This window comes from Acomys minous, assembly GCF_964271855.1.
Source record: "Acomys minous genome assembly, chromosome: 16".
NCBI lineage: Eukaryota > Metazoa > Chordata > Mammalia > Rodentia > Muridae > Acomys > Acomys minous.
The window spans coordinates 64856862-64876315 of NC_140498.1; the positions used below are offsets into that span (position 1 = coordinate 64856862).

A 19454-nucleotide genomic window follows, 5' to 3' on the forward strand; every position below is an offset into this window, starting at 1 on the left:
TTTCTTGAATTTTGAGGCAGTCTCATGTAGCACCCGCTACCCTCCAGCTCACAATCTTTGTGACTGCTGGAAATGCAGGCGCGTACCCCTGTGCCAGATTCTGTTTCCTCTTACTGATTTTCAAATCAACAGTCTTTAGTCTTCAAAGTAAGAGCAGAAAAGGGTATGAAGAAACGATCAAGGCTGGGAAGACCACTCAGTGGGTAAAGTGCTTACTGTGTAAGCATGAGGGGCTGAGTTCAGATTCCCAGTGTCTGCATAAAAGCCCTAGCGCTGGGGAAAGAGGATCTTAGGGCCTCACTAGCCAGAAAGCTCCTGGTTCAGTCAAAGACCCTGACTGAAAAATTAGAGCCGGGCATAGTAGCACACACGTGTTTAATCCTAGCACTCAGGAAACAGAAATAGATGGATCTCTGTGATTTAAAGGCCATCCTGGTCTCATAGTAAGTTCTAGGCTAGCTAGGGTTACATAGTGAGATCCTGTCTTAATAATAATAGTAATAATAATGACAACAATAATAATAGAAATGTGGAGAGAGGTAGAGGAAGATAGTCAGCATCAACCTCTGGCCTCCACACACATATTCACACATGCACAGAAGCATGCTGATTAGGAAAGTATAGCGAATAGATTCCTAAAGTGTAAATAAAACAGAAGAATTCATAGTGGCCAGTGAGCACACAGCAGAGCAGACTAGTTATGTCCAACCCAGATCACTTGATCTTTAGCTACAGATCAGGCTCATTTTAAGGAAATCAGAACCCTTCCCACAGAAAATAAAAAAGAAACAAATAGGGTGTCCATTGGTTTACCTGTCAGTACCCACGGCATACACATTAACCCTGTGGTCCTTGTCACAACCCTATGAGATGTATTTCATTAGCGTCATGTCCCTTTCACAAATGTAGAAACAGGTTCAAGGGGAGCCACTTGCCCCATTACCTAGATAACAGTTGACTAGGTCCTGGCTATGTGGCCTGTGATGCCAATTTAACTTTTTAAACTTGGGATTTGAAAATTACCGTTTTAGCTTATTTAAGGGGGTCGGGGGGTGCATGCATGGCACATGAACCGAGGCATGTGAGCGGAGGCAGAGCACAACTTGGAAGAGTCAATTCCTTCCTTCCCACGTGGGTCCTGGTAATTGAACCTGGATTGTTGGGCTTGGCAGCAGAAGGCTTTATCCACTGTGATGGAACCTCTAACACACTCACAGGCTTTGACTCATCATGGTGGGGAAGCTATGGCCGAGTTTGTAGCAATGGGATAGTTTGGCAGAACCAGACAAAACTATACCCTTTCACATCCACCACCAGAGACCCACTCTACTAGCTAGGCCCCTCATCCAAAAGGTCCCACTATATCCAGAAACAGCAACCCCAGTCGGGGACCTGCCGGTTGTGGTGGTGCACACCTTTAATCCCAGCATTCGGGAGGCAGAGGCAGGTGGATTGCTGTGAGTTCGAGGCCAAGACAGCCAAGACTACACAGAGAAGACCTGTCTTGAAAAAAAAACAAACAATGTACTTGTCACCAGCCAGCCCCTAAAATTGTTTTTAAAAACAGTCAATAACAATATTAGCAAAGATATACCAATCCAAGTGTGGTGGCACACGTCTTCAATCAGAGCACTTGGGAGGCAGAGGGGCTAATCTCTGAGTTTGAGGCCAGGCTGGTCTACACAGTGAGTTCCATGTCAGCCAGGGAGACCCTCTCTCAAAAAATAAATTAAAATGCACAAAAACTGAAGGCCTCAGATATCATTGGTAGGGATGTAAAATGGAACAGCTTTGTTGGAAAACAGCCTCAGTTCCTTAAGTTCCCATGTGGCCCAACAATTCTACTTCTTAGAGTCATATGAGAAACAAAATACATAACACCATGTAATCTTAAATGTGAACATTAATTATAGCCGATGATTAGAAAGCCAATTTGTGATCAGTCTCTATAGCAAAGTGTTGTTTAGCTGTGAAAAAACGGAGTACTGATACATGCTGCCACATGGTTGAGCCTCTAAAACATGCTAAGTCAAAAGAAGCTACATAAAAGGGTCTTATGTTGTATAATTCCATTTATATGACATATTAAAAAGCATTAATAAACACAAAGCTGAATTTGAAGTTTCAAGGGGAGCAAATGATGATTAGTGGGATTCTTTCTATGTGCTTAAAAATAATTGTGGGGGCCGGGTGTGGTAGTGCATGCCTTTAATCCCAGCACTTGGGAGGCAGAGGCAGGTGGATTGCTGTGAGTTCGAAGTCAGCCTAGTCTACAACGTGAGTCTAGGACAGTCAAGGCTACACAGAGAAACCCTGTCTCAAAAAGTAATAATAATAATAATAATAATAATAATAATAATAATAATAATAATAATAATAATTAGGCAGTGGTGTGGGTTGCACAGCACTGTGAAAATATATGATAAATGTTACTATTAACACTTTACTGACAACAACAACAAAAAATAAGTTAGGCTGGAGAGAAGGCTCAACAATTGAGAACACGCGCTGCTCCTGTGGAGGACCCAAGTTTAGTTTCTAGCACCCACAATGTCAGCTCGTAACCACCTGTAACTCCAGTTCCAGGGAGATCTGAGACCTCTGGCTTCCACAGGCATCTGCACTCACATGCACATTCCCCACACAAACGTGTGTGTGTGTGTGTGTGTGTGTGTGTGTGTGTGTGTGTGTGTGTCTGTGTGTGCATCTGTATTACATATATATGTATAATTAAAAAGTGAAAAAATTTAAAGAGCTGGCAGTGTCTCAGGAATGGTTGTGAGGCTGCGCAAAGCCATCCTAGTGATCCGTCAGCAGGAACTACCAAAAGGACAGGATAGAAAAGTGGCAGAAAGGGCTGAGTGTGGTGATGCACACCTTTAATCCCAGCACTCAGGAGGCAGAGGCAGGCAGATTGCTGTGAGTTCGAGGCCAGCCTGGTCTACAAAGTGAGTCCAGGACAGCCAAGGCTACACAGAGAAACCCTGTTTTGAAAAGCAAAACAAACGAAAGAAAGAAAGAAAGAAAAGAAAAGTGGCAGAAGGAGCCAGTTGCACTGTCCCAGCTGAGCTCGTTGAGAAGCTTTTGGTGAGACAAGGGTGTAAGAAGAAGAGATACAGATGAACTTAAACGTCCTTAATTAGCCAAATGAGTTGACATGGGTATTAGATTCCAATCTAGGGGTCAACTTTCTTTTTAAACAATTGTGACATTTTGCAGCAGACCTGGTCTTCGCCTATAGCACAGTAAAGGGATTATGAAAATACAGACATACAGAACCAGATTTGGGAGTGACCCTGGAGTAAAGGGGTAACAAGAGCTACAGAGCGTATTGGGGAAAGATGATGCCTCTGCATGAGGGTGGCAGAGAGACCGCAAGGCTAAGGATGTGTAATGTCTGGATGGGCTCCAGGGGGAGGGAGGGAGGGGGGTAGTTGAAGAACTGTGCTTTCTCCTAGGAATGATGGCTGACTCCCTTACCTGCTCTTTGGAGCTTGTGGAGAGAATCATGGGCAGTAATGTACAAAAGAAAAATGAAACCTTGTTTCTCCGTGTGTCTGTATGTGTCATTCCAAGTTGAAGAACTGATATTACTGGGATTAGAGGGTTGGGAGTTATTAGAATCTGACTCATATTGTAGAAACATGGGTTCAAAGGTACAGTACAAATTACTAGATGAGCAAGGAGGCACGGTGGATGACAGGCATTTACAACCATGACCTGCACCTCACAGGCCAGCAGTCCACTCCTGTGACTCTGCAGGGCCCCAGGGCTGGGGCGTCACTCAGTCACAGCTTCCACCTTTGTCACAATATAGTTTGTGACACACTATTATTCATTAATTCATTCTCTCTCTCTCTCACACACACACACATACACACACACACACTGGTTGTGGTGGCGCACGCCTTTAATTCAAGTACTTGGGATGGAGAGGCAGGCGGATCTCTGAGTTCAAGGCCAGCCTGGTCTACAGAGTGAGTTTCAAGGCAGCCAGGGCTACACAGAGAAACCCTGTCTCAACAAAACAAAACAAACAACAAACACCCAGATAGATATTAGATAGATAGATAGATAGATAGATAGATAGATAGATAGATAGGTAGATCTGATAGAGAAATAGATAGACAGACTATCTCATGTAGTTGAGGATGACCGCAAACTCTCTATGTAGCTGAGGGTACCCTTGAACTTCTGATCCTCTTGCTTCTCCCGCCGAGAGCTGGACTTACGTGTACATGCCACCATACCTAGCTAATACAGTGCTGACCATAGAGCCTGGGGCCTCGTCTATGCTAGGTAAACACTCTACTGAGTGAACTACATTTCCAGATTGGCCTTAGACTTAATATGTGGCTGAGGATGACCTGGAATTCCTGATCCTTCTGCCTCAACTTCCCAAGTGCAAAGATTGAAGGTGTGCACCACTGCTCTTGGTGTATGCACTGCTGGAGGTCTGATTTAGGACCTCACACACGCCAAGCATCGTTGAACCAACGAAGCTCTGTCCACAGCCTTTCTCCAATCCTCTGAACCGGAGCCTTGCTATGTAGCTCAGAGTAACCTCAAACTCAAAATCCTACCACAGCCTGTCCTGAGTTCAGACTGTACCACCATGCCTGGATCTTTTTCTGAAAATTCACTGTATCAGAGAAAATATTTTAATTTTATCTCACTTTTATTCTACTCAATCCAGTTTAATTTCCCATTCATATTAATGCTGTATAATTTACAAGCCCTCTGGGATGTTGAAAACAACACACTTTAATTTTGTAATGAGACTTAAAACCTACATTCTAAAAAAAGAACTATCTTGACTGAAAAATTAACCTAATAAGCATCAATTTTAGTTTTTCTCTTTTTATCTTAAGCTGTCTATTTTTACATAATTAAACCCATGGCTATAAATTATTTTGACTACCACCCCCCCATTTTTGAGATAGGGTCCCATGTATTTAAGGTGTCCTCAAAATTGCTGTGTAGCCAAGGATGACCTTGAACTTCTAATTTTCCTGCTTCCGCCTCCCAAGTGCCTAGATTACAGATGTGTGCCACTGTGCATGTGATTCTTGGGACCTGAGTCCAAACCTAGAGTGCATGTGCATGTGTGCCACATGTGTATGTGATTCTTGGGACCTGAGTCCAAACCTAGAGTTTTATGCATGTTAGATTCTACCAACTGAGCCATATCCCAGGACCTCCCACTGTTTCATGAGAGGAAAGATTCACTTTGACTATTTCTAAAACATACTTTTAAGCCTTTATTTATGATGATGATGATGATGATTATGATGATGATGATGGTGACAGTGCTTGAACCTGGGGCCCCACACTGATACTTAGAGTGATAAACAATTTGTTACCTTTTTTTTTTTTGTCACTGCCAAGGATTGAACCTAGGACCTCACTGACTGCTGGTCACGTGTTCTGCTACTGAGCTCTATTCCCCATTGGTGATATTCATTATTTGATGGCTGTCTGTATCTCACTGTAAATTTTCCTCTCTTAGAGCTTGGTGCTGGAGAGGAAGAGAAGCCCTGGGGGCATTGGGACTTCTTTTTTCTTGGCTCTTAGAGAAAGCTGAGCAGAGGAAAATTAATTCTAGATTATTCAAAAAGCCACATTAGACCCAAACCAGGTGATAATGAATGTATTTTCTTTCCTGTTTATTTTTCAGTTTTTGCTTTTACAATTTTTTAGATTTATTTATTGCTTTATGTGTATGGATGTTTTGCCTACATGCGTACATGTGTAGGTGCTAAGTTTTTATCTCTATCTTATTAGGGGTTCCTTAAGCCTCTACCTCCCTTCCAACCCTCTCCCTACAACTCTAGGTAGGAGAGAAAGAAGATTAGAAGGGCCAGGGGATGTGCATCTCTTTAAAACTTAGTTCTGGCTGGCTAGGGTCATCGGGTTCATGGGGAAAGTATCAATCTCACCTGTCAGCATATCGAGCAGTCCAGCAACAGCAAGTGTCTTCTTCCTCCTCGAAGCCCTCGTCTCTCCCTCAGAGCACCCCTTATCCCTCAAAGCATCCTCTTCTCTCCAGGCTCTGACATTTATACCTTCTCCACATCCTCAGAATTAAACTAACTGCAGCTGGCAAAGACCATGCCCCTCACAAGACAGTTATCTGTGGTAGATAAACTAAAAGCATCTCCACATCCCACATTTGGGATTAAAATAAAAACCTGTTTACATAACATAGCTGAGTTTTTAAGGAAACCAAAACTTCCACTACACACTTGTGTGTGTGCCATGTGCCTGTTGGATCCCCTGGAATGGGTAATAGTGGATGGTTGTGAGTCATCGTGTGAGTTCTGGGAATCAACCCTGGGTCCTCTGAGAAGAATAAGCAGTGCTCTTAACCACTGATCCATCTCTCCGGCCCCATTTAAAGAGTCCCTGCTGTCTAGTAAGCCTTGTTCTGGTTATGAAGATAAATAAACACAGCAAAAGTCTCTCTCCTCGGGGACTGTCTATGGATGACAGACACAAGGTGTGACACACCAAGCAACAGATGAGGAGCACTGAGCGATGGAGGAAGGAAGGGAGTGGAATTGCTTTTGCTGGCAGTAGACAAAATGTGCTTGGGAAGGTATATTTTGAGGCAGATGTCTGACACAGCATGCCAGTGACACCCAGCAAGTAGAAAGGCACTGGAGCTATTGTGGCCATAGGTCTCTGCCCTTGGGGGAAGTAAGGAAAGTGGGAAGGGACGAGATCTGCAGATTAAGAAGGAAAGGTGGGACAGGACATGGGGGCGGTGGGCCAAGGTAAGAACGCTGCCTTTCAACCTCAGTTAGAGAGAGGCGTGGCCTCCGAGGCCTTAGAATGGGTTTGTAACGGCTTGTCCTGGCTTCTGAATGAATTAATGGTAAAAGGTAGGGACAAGGAAACATAGTACAAGAGTGATATCCCAGTTCAGATGGAGCAGGATGGTGGATGGGAGTGGACGTGGAGACAGTTGTTTGCTGGTCCGCTGTGAGTACCACGTTAAGAGAAGGTCCGGGTGCCCGTTTCACCAACCAGAGATGTTGAGTCTTCCTTTGGAAGCTTGGGTCTGGACACCATTGTAAGCAGTCCCTGTAAACAGGACAGCCCCATCTTACGAGCCCAGCAACAGGAATGCTAACTAAGCCAGTTCCTGGGGCCTCCCTAGATCAGAAATATGGCAGTTCTCAAAGACCACAGCATGTCACACTCTTTCTTCTTATGGTCTTCCCATCTGATTATCACTAAGCCCTAGGAGGGACTTCTGTCAAGTCCCATAGACTCAGGCTGCTGCATAGGACAAGCTAGAGGTTGTGTGCTTCTCAGCCAAGCCCAGGAGCCCTGTCTGCTCTGAAAGCCCTCTCTCAGGTGACAATATGGAGCAGACAACCAGCATGAACCCTGTCTTACCTGTCTCAGGGCTTCTCTGTATGTGTGTGAGCTAGGACACCACTGGCTTCCGGCGGAGCCTTGGAAAGGCAATCCTACCACTGTAGCTTTAGCTTCTGTGTGTTCCATTCGCTCTGAGCTAAAACAGCCTCAAGGCCCAGCCCAGTCCTTAGCTGTGTGTGCCTCTGTGGTGCTGCCCAGCCTTCCACATTTCTGTTTTTAGACAAGAATTCAAATGTTCTGGTATTTTTCTTCTCTAACTTTTTATGACATTTTTGTTTAATTAGTTTGGCACATATCTCTGTACACACATTTATGAGTGTGCCGGGCACATAGAAGTCAGAGGGCAACTTGTCAGAGTCTTCTGTCTTTACGATATGTGAGTCCTCGCATCACCATGCTTGGTTGCAAGTACCAATATCCACTGAGCCTTCTCATCATCTTACCAATCCAGAGTGATGAGACTTCTGCCTACCATGTCCTGAGCACCATTTAAGCCTGTGTATTAGTTCCCTATGCATCATTTGATGACTACCTAAAAAAAAAAAAAGTAAAGGAAGGAATCGCCGATTTGGGTTCGTGTTTCAGCAGTGACAGAGTGGTAGTCAGTCACAAAGGGAAAGGTGTGAAAGAGCAGAGTAGGCACATCATGGCAGCCAGGAAGCAGAAAAAAACGAATAAAGGAAGCAACCAGAACAAGACATACTCCCCAAACACAGCCCCCAGGACCTACCTGCACAAGCTAGGCCCCACTTCCTACTTTTCACCACCTCCCAGTAACGCCACTGTAGTATGACTCCATCAAGGGATTCATCTGTTGAGTATGTCAGAGCCTTCCTGACGTAATACTCTCTGGGAATGTCCTCCCAGACACCGAGAGATGACCTTTCAGTCCAATCAAGTTGACAGTGATGATGAACAGTCGCCGGCACTCAGTAGAGCAAGCCTAATTTACCTTCCTTGTGAATTCTCGACTCAGAGTTGAACCAAGGATACCTAGTAGTCAGGATCACAAGCTCAGGGTCAGACGTAGGTCTCGCCCTCAGTGAGTACTTGTGTAATGTTAAGAAATCTGCCTGCTGGGTGCAGTGGTACAATGGCGCACGCCTGTAATCCCAGCTCTCGGGGAGGCAGAAGCAGGCGGATCTCTTGTGAGTTTGAGGCCAACTTGCTCTACAAAGTGAGTCCAGGACAGCTAAGGCTGCATAGAGAAACCCTGTCTTAAAAAAGAAAAAAGAAAAAAAGAAACTAAAAAACAAAAAACAAAAAATCTTCCAACCTTTCAAAACCTCAGTAAGTTCCTCAGGGCCTGGAAAGATGGCTAAGCAGTTAAGAGTACTTGCTACTCTTCCAGAGGACCCAAATTTTCTGCATGCTTACATTCACATGAACACATACATAGACACACCATACATGCAAAAAAAAACATTTTAAATAAGAAATCCACCTTAAGTATTATCACAGGCCCTGTGTTTAGCATGCTGTGCTTGAGAACAGCAGGTAGGCTAATTGGCTTAATTGTTAATCAAGAGTCAAGTGGGACATGACATTCAGTTTGCTTTCAGAGTTAGTTTATCAGGCCAGTGGCAGAAATGTCCCCTAAACCCTGTATCTCACTTCTTGTTTTTGAAAACTTGCTCTTAATTTTGTCTGCTAGGTGCACCACTAGACCGCTAGCATTCCATTGTGTAGACCTGGTATTCTGTTCTGTTGTGCTCCATACCTCACTGAGACTTGATTTTAAAATACCCAGAGGGCTGTTGTTAACTAATTTTTTTTTCTTTTCAGCCTATTTTTTTTAGTGCTTCAGCCTTACTGAATGAATAGATTTGAACTGTGTCCACATACCATGTCATTCAGTCACTACCCACAAGCCCCTGGCAGGCACTGATCTTTTTGCTGTATCTGGAGGTTTTCCTTTCCTAGAGTGTCATGCAGTTGGGATCACAGATTATTTAGGCCCCTTCACTGAACAACGCTCATTTCAGGTTACTTCATTCCCAGGTGTTCCCCTTGTAACCGAGCGCCTGAGGCAACCCTGACCTTCCACCATCACCCCACATCACAAGGAAGTATTGTGCCGGGTACCACTAGCCCAGCAAGTGATCAAAAGTGAATGTTCAAAGTACAGTTTCTGTTGAAACACATTGCACGTTTCTTCCACACCGTTACAAAGCCAGAAGACAGCCGGGTGTGGTGGCCCATGCCTTTAATTCCAACATGTAGGAGACTGAAGCAGGCAGATTTCTATGAAACCAGGCCAACCTGGTGTCCAAAGCAAGTTCCAGGACAGTCTGGGTGGTGGTTGTTGCACAGAGAAACCCTGTCTTGAAAAACAAAACAAAACAAACAAACAACAACAGCAACAAACCACCAGAAGGCAGTGACCATCTCTGTCTAATAATTTGAGCTTAACAGTTTCCCCTTTACTACAAACTAGAGCCACTCAGTGCACTGTTTCTGTTGGTCTTGTACAATCATTCATCATTTTAACAAAGGACAGTGGGGGAGAGGGTTTTGTGTGGCACTGGAGCCCAGCCATGAGGCTTCTTGTCTGTGTTTAGCAAGCACTCTACCTAGCAACTGCCAACTGAACTACATCCCCAACCCCTAAGAATAGTTTTTACAGAGCTGGCTATGGCACACATTCATGTACACAGGCTGAGGTAGGAGGGTCATGAGTTCAAGGACAGATTGAACTAAAGAATGAAACCCTATCTCAAAAAAATAGAAAAAAAAAGGAAGGCATAAACCGGGCGTGGTGGTGCACGCCTTTAATCCCAGCACTTGGGAGGCAGAGGCAGGCGGATCGCTGTGAGTTCGAGGCCAGCCTGGTCTACAGAGTGAGTCCAGGATGGCCAAAGCTACACAGAGAAACCCTGTCTCAAAAAAAAAAAAAAAAAAAAAAAAAAAAAAAAAAAAAAGAAGAAGAAGAAGAAGGCAGAAGAAAAGAATTATTACCTTTATTCCTTGAATTTCTCCCTCTATTAAGTGTTCTTTTTTTTTTTAATGTAGTTCTGAGTTTCTGACATAAAATATATCTGAAATTTTTATTTTAACGTTTTCTGCAGCTGAGGCCTATTGGTGACAGATTTTTGCCTTAAAAAAAAAAATCAGCTGGGCATGGTGATGCTCTCCTAATCCCAGCACTGAGAGGCAGGTAGATCCCTGTCAGTTTAAGGTGAGCCTGGTCTACATAGCTAGTTCCAGGCCAGCCAGGCCACATAGTGATGCCCTATTTCAGAATGCACATACATGCTTTCTCTCCCCACTCCATATGTGTGCTTATGTGTGTGTGTTTCCTGTATACTTAGAGGATAAACTCTAGGTTGGCAAGTCTTGGAATTCCTAGATGTTTTACTATCTTGGGTATTTTGCAGTTTGTGAAGCCTTAGCTGGCCTGTCATTCACTACATAGCCTAACTAACCTGGAGCTCATGTACCACCATGCTGCTTTGCTGGGGTTTTGTTGTTGTTTTGTTTTTGTCTTTTGACAGGTTGTCCTGCATAGCCTAAGCTTACAGACTTTGCAATCCTCTTACCTCTACCCCAAGTGCTGAAATTTCATGCTTGCACCACCACGGCCCACTTTACCTCTCTTAAGTGCTTTATGAGGGGAAGTGTGGTGTAACTCTGACCCTGTTCCTCTCCAGCCTTGGCATTTCCCACCCTCCGGCTTCCTCAAGAGTGTCTGTTTACCTTTGGTATTTTGCAGTTTGTGTGTGATATAGTGAGATGTCAGTCTTTCAGTGTCTGTTCTGTGTTCCCTGAGCTTTCTGAGTCTGTAAGTGGATATCTGCCATGAGGTTTGGAAAATAGGCTCTGAAACTTCTGCTTCAGATGGTTTTCCACTCCCGCCTGTCTCTGGGAAGATGGTCTTCCCTTTATGGATGTTTTACTCTTTTAATTGCTCACCGTTCTTGGCTACTTTATTCCTTCTCTTGTTTCGTTGTTCTTTTCTTTGTATGCCAGTTTTGGAGGGTTGTAGTAACTATCTTCAAGTTCATTGGTTCTTTCCTCAGCTACATCCAGTCCCTTGAAAACCCAGAGCATCAGAGGCATTCTACGTCCCTGTTTCTATCATTTTCTTTGATTATTTATTTGAGTTTGTCTCTGCTTATCGGTTCATGTTTCTCAGTTTTCCCAATAGGATCCTTGGCGTATTAAACAATAATTAGGGTTTTTGTTTGTTTGTTTGTTTGGGGGGGGGAGTTGTTTTTGTTTTGTTTTGTTTTGTTTGAGACAGAGTTTCTCTGTGTATCCCTGGCTGTTCTGGAACTCACTCTATAGACCAGGCTAGCCCCGAACTCATAGAGCTCTGTCTGCCTCTGCCTCCTAATCGTGGGGAATAAAGGCGTGCGCCACCACCACCCAGCTGTTCAAGGTCTTAGGCTTTGTTTTGGGCTGTGTCAGACTTCTAGTGTGTAGCCCGGGTCAGCCTAGGACTTGCTGTGTTACGCAGGCCGTCTTCACACTGGCAGCCCTCCTGTCCCATCCTGAGTATCAGCAGTGTTGGTGTGCTTTATTACACCCCGCTAAGTTATCAGCCTTGCAGTTTCACAATCTCCACCATATCCGAGTCTGGCTCTGATGTTTACCTTGTTGCTTCAGACTGTTTTTCTTTAGTGTGTCTAATTTTGTTAATGAAAATTGAATATAGCATACCAGATCATAGTAACAGTGGGAGACAGGCCTTTGGTGTGATGTTTTTTAGGTTTTTTTGTTTGGTTGGTTGATGTTTGTTTTGTTTTTAATCAGTCTAGGAGTTGGGATGTATTTGAAGTTGGTGCAGCTGTAACTGTGTCAGAGGCTTTATTTCTTTTCTCTTTGTCATTCCTCTCAGTGGAGTTCTGCAGCTGTAACCCAGGTCCCTTCCTGGGGCCCTGTTGATGACTGGTGTGATAAAGTCTTGGGAAAGGAAAACTTCATTCCTTTATCTTCCGTGGGAATCTTGAGTTGTTTGTGGAAGTTTCAGACAACCCTGAATACCTGGAATCTGACCTCTGGGAGAGCTTCTTAGCCTTCTTTACCCTGTGAAAAAGCTGGAGGGGGCTGAGGTAACTAATTGCCGTTCCCAGGACAGATAAGGCCTCACTCCTGTAGCTTGCCCTTGAAGGCCAGTCCACAACAGGGCTCTGGGCTTATTTCACAATGGCTGTGCTATCTCTATTGCCGGAAGCCTGAGGGGAATTCTTTCCATCTTTACAGAGAACAACCATTGGTACTCTTAAAGGTAAACTCTGGGAAGTCCCGGGGACTCCTTCATTATACTAAGTAACATTCTGGATGTACACAGGTGCTGAGAAGCCTGGCTGGCACCAGCACATCTTTCTGCAAATGTTTTGACGTGGCTGAAGCTTCCTGCTTTGAGCTCTCTGTGGGGAATGAGAGTCGTAAGACCTGCTCTTCTCCAGCCTCCACCCTCTTCCCAGCAACTTTGTGCTCCATCACTGAGATCAGCAGTAGCTTCTGACAGGCTAATGTGCCAAGCCAATGCCATTTGGAAAGTTTATTCTAGAGTTCCACAAATATCGAGTTGTTGCACTGGAGAGACAGCCCAGTGGTTAAGAGCACTGACTGTTCTTCCAGAGGTCCCGAGTTCAATTCCTCACATCCATGTGGCGGCTCACAACCATCTGTTATGGGATCTGACTTTTTCTGGTGTGTGTGAAGACAGAACACTCATAATTAAATAAATAAACATTTTTTTTAAAAAAAAAATCAAATTGTTTTTGTTCTGTTTGGGGTTTGTTTTGGGGAGTGTTGTTGTTTTTGAGACAGGGTCTCTACATAGTCCTGGCTGTCCTGGAACTCATTATGTCGACCAGGGTGGCCTTAAATTCACAGAAGTCTACCTGCCTCTGCCTTCCAAGTGCTGGGATTAAAGGCATGCAACACCAACACCCAGCTATCAAAAATTAAGTTTTATTTGAACTGTGTCTAAAAGAGACAACTCCAAGAAGAAGAAAAAAAGTCTAGGCTTATAATTATAATTTTTCAGTTTTTTTGAAACACAATCCTATTCTGTAGCCCAGATTTGCACCAAACTAAAAAATCCTCCTGTTTCAGCCTCCGGATTTCTGGGACTATAGGTATGAGCCACCACTCCCCACTATGACGGCAACCTTTTAAAAGGGATTTTTAACTTATTATCTTTAATTATGTGTATGCGCTTTGGGCGTGTGAACATGTGAGTGTAGGTACCCACAGAGGTCAGAGGCGTCAGATTCCCATGGAGCTGGAGTTAACAGCGGGTTATGAGTTGCCAGGCATGGTGGTAGGAACTGAACACATGCCCTCTGAAGGAGCAGTACAGGCTGTTAACTCCTGAGCCGTCTCTCCAGCCTCTGGCTGACACTTCTGTTTGACTCAGAGAACTAGTTGCTTTCGGGTCTTGACTATACTGATCACTTTATAAAAAGGAGGTTGCAGAGATCTTACTTTAAGTTCAACACAGATATCAGTTCACGCATCAGCACACTCCTTTCTCTCAACATTATCTCCAGCAAGCAGCACTGACGTCCCCAGGACCAGAATGAGATGGTCCACATCATCACTGTCATCTTCCCCTTCCTCTTTCTCCTTCTCTTCCCCTTCCTCCTCCAAAACTAAGTAGACACATGAGGGGCTGGTGAGGTGGCCCGGTGGGAAAAGGCCTGTACTGCTGACCTAAGTTCTATCTCCAAAACCTACATAGAAAAAGGAGAGAACCAAGTTGTCTTCTGACCTCCATGTGTGCACGCACGCACACATCAAGAAAATAAATGTAATTTTAAAAAATCTAACTAGGTAAATAAGGTTCACTCAGTTAAGCGTATGGTCCTGTAAACCTGCTATAAGTTGGGACCTTGAGGTCTTCCAGGTGCCAGATGTTTGTTCTCGCTAGAACAACACCCAAGGCGTTTGCCTCTGGTGAGTAGCAAATGTGCGCACACTGCTCACTTCCCTCTCGTCGTCGTTGATATAAAGGTCCTGTCTGTCTTCTAGTCCACTATTGTATTTTTAAAAATATTTCTCTTAGGGGAGCTGGAGAGATGGCTCAGAGGTTAAGAGCACTGGCTGCTCTTCCAAAGGTCCTGAGTTCAATTCCCAGCAACCACATGGTGGCTCACAACCATCTGTAATAAGATCTAGCGCCCTCTGTACCTGCAGACAAAACACTGTGTACATAATAAATAAATAAGTCTTTTTAAAAAATTTTCTCTTAACAAGAAATGAGGAAAACGTCCAGGCTATGCAGCATCTTATTCCTCATCCTAACTTTACATTCGTTAATAATTTTTCCTCTGACCCATCTTTACTGTGATGGTGGCAAAATGGTGATTTCCTAAAGCCGGCAGCCTCTCCTCACTTACTGATATTTGGCATTTTACTTTCGGCAGGAACATCTGTTGCCATGGACGCACAGGTCTCTGGATTTCTTAACGATCTATAGTTTATTACCATCCTTCACTGTTTTGATGCTCAGATTAGAGTGGGCCACGTTTGACCAAGCTGACTCTTGTGACATATACCTCCTTGTCACGTATTTGTTTATTCTGGGGGACACTGGCGGAATAATTATATGATGATTGCAAGACATTAATTAGAACTGGAGCACTTCAGTTGGGTTAAGTCAAGAATGATACCCATTTGCGCTCTACTTCACGGACAAGGCTACTTGTGGGGGTGTTCTGTTGTCTTAAGTTTGATTGGTTGGTTGTTGGTTATTTTTTGTTTTTGTTTTTGTTTTGTTTTGTTCCAAGACAGAGCTTCTCTGTGTATGTAGCCCTGGCTGTCTTGGAACTCACTTTACAGAGGTGGCCTTCAACTCAGAGATCCACTTGGCTCTGTCTCCCGAGTACTGGGATTAAAGGCACAACCATTCACTGCTCCGTGTTACTATTTGAAGAGCTCAGCACTGATCAGGGGAGCCACTTGCCTGCCTCTGGGGACTAAGAGCCATTTTTAGAGGCAGTAGAGCATTTCCTGTGTGTTCCCGTGTGTGTGTGTGTGTGTGTGTGTGTGTGTGTGTGTGTGTGTGTGTGTGTGTGATTAAGTGCGGGTGACTTGGATCTTCAGCATACACACCTGTTTGTTTAGTATAACATCTGTGTACTTTGCTTTTACTTTCATTGTACTGAGTGTGTGTGTGTATGTGTGTGTGTGTGTGTGTGTGTGTGTGTGTGTGTGTGTGTGTGTGCTCGCGTGCGCGCGCTTTTTTAAAAAATTAATTACCTTATTTATTTTCCATCCCTGTCACACTTCTCCCTCCTCTCCTCCCAGTTCCTCCCTCTCCCTTCCCCTCCCCACCATCCTCCTATCCTCCCTTTATCCTCAGAAAAGCCTTAGAAAAAGGGAGGCCTCCCATGGATGTCAGCCTGCTTTGGCATATCAAGTTGTAGTAGGACTAGGTACATCTCCTGTTGTGCTAGGCAAGGCAGCCCAGCGAGGGGAAAGGGCTCCCAAGGAAGGCTACAGAGTCAGATACAGCCCCTGCTCCTGCTGTTAGGAGTCCCACATGAAGACCAGGATGCACCATTGTTACACATGTACAGGGGGCCTAGATCTGTCCCAAACATGCTCTCTGTTTGGTGGTTCAGTCCCTGTGGGCCCAGGGTAGTTCGTTCTGTATGTTTTCTTGTGGTGTCCTTGCCCTCTCTGGCCCCTTCAATCCTTTGTCTCCCTCTGCCCTAGAACTCCCCAAGCTCTCCCTAATGTTTGGCTGTGGGCCTTTGCATATGTTTCCATGGGTGGCTAAGTGAAGCCTCTCAAATGACATCTTAGGCACCTGTCTGGAAGTATGGCAGAACACCATGAATAGTGTCAAGGGTGGGTTCTCTCTTGTGACACAGGCAGGCCTCAGGCTGGGCCGGTCATCGGTGGGCCATTCCCTCACTTCCTGCTCCATCTCTACCCCTGCATGTCTTGTTGGCGGGAGAAATTGCAGATCTAAAGTTTTTGGCTGGGTTGGTTCCAGTCCCTCCACTGGAGGTCATGCGTGCTTACAGGAGATGACCATTTCAGCCTCCGTATCCCCATTGCTAGGCATCTTAGCTAGGATCATCCTCACAGATTCCCGGGATTTTCCATTGCCCAAGGTTTCTAGCTCATCCCAGAGATTACCCCCATTCCAGTTCTCTCCCCCCATACTCTCTCCCTCTGTCCCCCCCCACACACTTGATCTCTCCTGCTCCCCTCTCCCCCTCCTCTCCCAGCAAATTCCCTTCCTCCCTCCCTCCACTTCTGATGTCTATTTTATTTCTCCTTCTGAGTAAGGTTCAATAATTTTTTTCCTTGGGCCCTCCTTGTTACTTAGCTTCTTTGGGTCTGTAGATTGTAGTATGGTTATCCTTTACTGTACAGCTAATACCCACTTAGAGGTGAGTACATAACTATGTTTCTCTTTCTGGGTCTGGGTTACCTCACTCAGGATGATCTTCTTTAGTTCCATGCATTTGCTTGCAAATTTCATGTCATTGTTTTTATTAGGTTAGTAATATTCTATGTGTAAATGTACCATATTTTCTTTATCCATTCTTCAGTTGAAGGGCATTTAGATTGTTTCCAGTTCCTGGCTATTACAAATAAAACTGCTATGAACGTAGTTGAGCAAATGTCTTTGTGGTATGGTGGAGCATCTTTTGTCTATATGCCCAGGGTGGTATAGCTGGGTCTTGAGGTAGAACTATTCCCAATTTTCTGGGAAACTGCCAAATTGTTTTCCAAAGTAATTGTACAAGTTTGCACTCAGCCAGCAATGGAAGAGTGTTCCACTTGGTACATATCCTTTTCGGCAGGTGTTGTTACTTGAATTTTTGATCTTGGTCATTCTGGCGGTCTAAGACGAAATCTCAGAGTTGTTTTGATTTGCGTTTCCCTGATGTTGAGCGGTTCTTTAAGTGCGTCTCAGCCATTAGAGATTCCTCTGTTGAGAATTCTCTATTTAGATCTGTACCCCATTTTTAATTGGGTTATTGCTTTGTTGGCATCTAGTTTCTTGAGTTCTTTATATATTTTAGATATCAGACTCTGTCAGATGTAAGGTTGGTGAAGACCTTTTCCCATTATGTAAGCTGCTCTTTTGTCCTTTTGACAGTGTCCTTCACCTTACAGAAGCTTTTCAGTTTCACGAAGTCCCAGTCATTAATTGTTGATCATAGAACCTGAGCTGTTCGTGTTCAGTTCAGGAAGTTGTCCCCTGTGCCAATGCATTCAAGGTTATTCCCCACTTTATCTTCTTTCAGATTTAGTGTGTTCAGTTTTATGTTGACGTCACTGGTCCAGTTGGACTTGAGTTCTGTTCAGGGTAATAAATATGGATCTTTTTATATTCTTTTACACACACTATCCAGTTAGTATAGCGCCATTTGGGGAAGATGCTCTCTTTTTTCCATTGTATAGTTTTGGCTTCTTTGTAAACAATCAAGTGGCCACAGGTGTGTGGCTTTACTATTGGGTCTTCAACTCGAGTCCCTTGATGAGCGTGTTGTTTTATGATGATACCGTGCAGTTTTTATCACTGTTGCTCTGTAGTACAGCTTGAAATCAGGAATGGTGATACCTCCAAAAGTTCTTTTATTGTAAGAATTGTTTTAGCTATCGTAGGGTTTTTGTTTTTCCATATAAAATTGAGTATTATTTTTTCAAGGTCTGTAAAGAATTGTGTCTGAATTTTGATGGGAATTGCGTTGAATCTGTAGATGGCTTTTGGTAAAATGGCAGTTTTTACTATGTTAATCCTACTGACCTATGAGCATGGGAGATTTTTCCATCTTCTGAAATCTTCCATTTCTTTCTTCAAAGGCTTGACGTTCTTATCATATAGGTTCTTCACTTACTTGATTAGAGTTACACCAAGATATTTTATATTATTTGTAGCTATTGTGAAGGGTGTTGTTTCCCTAATTTCTTTCTCAGCCTGTTTATATAAAGGAAGGCTGCTGGGTTTTTTTTTTTTTCTTTTTTCTTTTTAATTAATTTTGTATCTAGTCACTTTGCTGAAGGTGTTTATCAGATGTAGGAGTTCCTTGGTAGAATTTTCTGGGGGTCATTTATGTATACTATCATATCATCTACAAATAGCAGTACTTTGACTTCTTCCTTTATGATGTGCATCCCCTTGATTTCCTTCAGTTGTCTTATTGCTGTAGCTAGAACTTCAGGTACTGTATTGAATAGATATGGAGAGAGCGGACAGCTTTGTCTTGTCCCTGATTTTAGTTCAATTGCTTTAAGTTTCTCTCCATTTAATTTGATGTTGGCTATTGGCTTGCTGTATATTGCCTTTATTGTGTTTAGGTGTGTGCCTTGTATCCCTAATCTAAGACTTTTATCATAAAGGGGTGTTAGATTTTTGTCGAAGGCTTTTTTAGCATCTAATGAGATGGTCATGTAGTTTTTTTCTTTCAGTTTGCTTATTTGATGAATTACATTGATGGATTTACATATGTTGAACCATCCCTGCATCTCTGGAATGAAGCCTACTTGATCATGGTGGGTGATGTTTTTTATGTGTTCTTGAATTCAATTTGTGAGTATTTTGTTGAGCATTTTTGCATCATTGTTCATAAGGGAGATTGGTCTGAAATTCTTTTTATGGTTTAGTCTTTCTGTGGTTTAGGTATCAGGGTGACTGTGACCTCATAAAATTAATTTGGCAGTGTTCCTTCTGTTTCTATTTTTGGAATAATTTGAGGAGTATCGGTATTAGCTCTTCTTTGAAAGTCTGGTAGAATTCTGCACTAAAACCATCTGGCCTTGGGTTGCTGCTGCTGCTGCTGCTGCTGCTGTTGAGGTTGGGAGCCTTGGGCTTTGTTGTTATTGTTGTTGTCATTGTCGTCGTTGTTGTTGAGAGATTTTTTTTAATGACTATTTAAACTCTCTGGTTATATGGTTATAAGACTATTTAAACTTTTACTTGATCTTGATTTAACTTTGGCAAGTGGTAGCTATCAAGAAAATTGTCCATTCCACTTAGATTTTTCTAATTTTGTGGAATATAGGTTTTGAAGTAAGACTTAATGCTTCTTTGGATTTCCTCACTGTCTGTTGTATCCCCCTTTTCATTTCTGATTTTGTTAATTTGGATA

General features: G+C 43.5%; 1 protein-coding gene across 2 annotated transcripts in view; it reads left to right on the forward strand.

Annotated features, from left to right (window-relative positions):
- BAIAP2L1 (BAR/IMD domain containing adaptor protein 2 like 1) overlaps window positions 1–19454 on the forward strand; it is a 96853-nt gene that overhangs the window by 47180 nt on the left and 30219 nt on the right. The gene's annotated exons all lie outside the window — the stretch shown is intronic.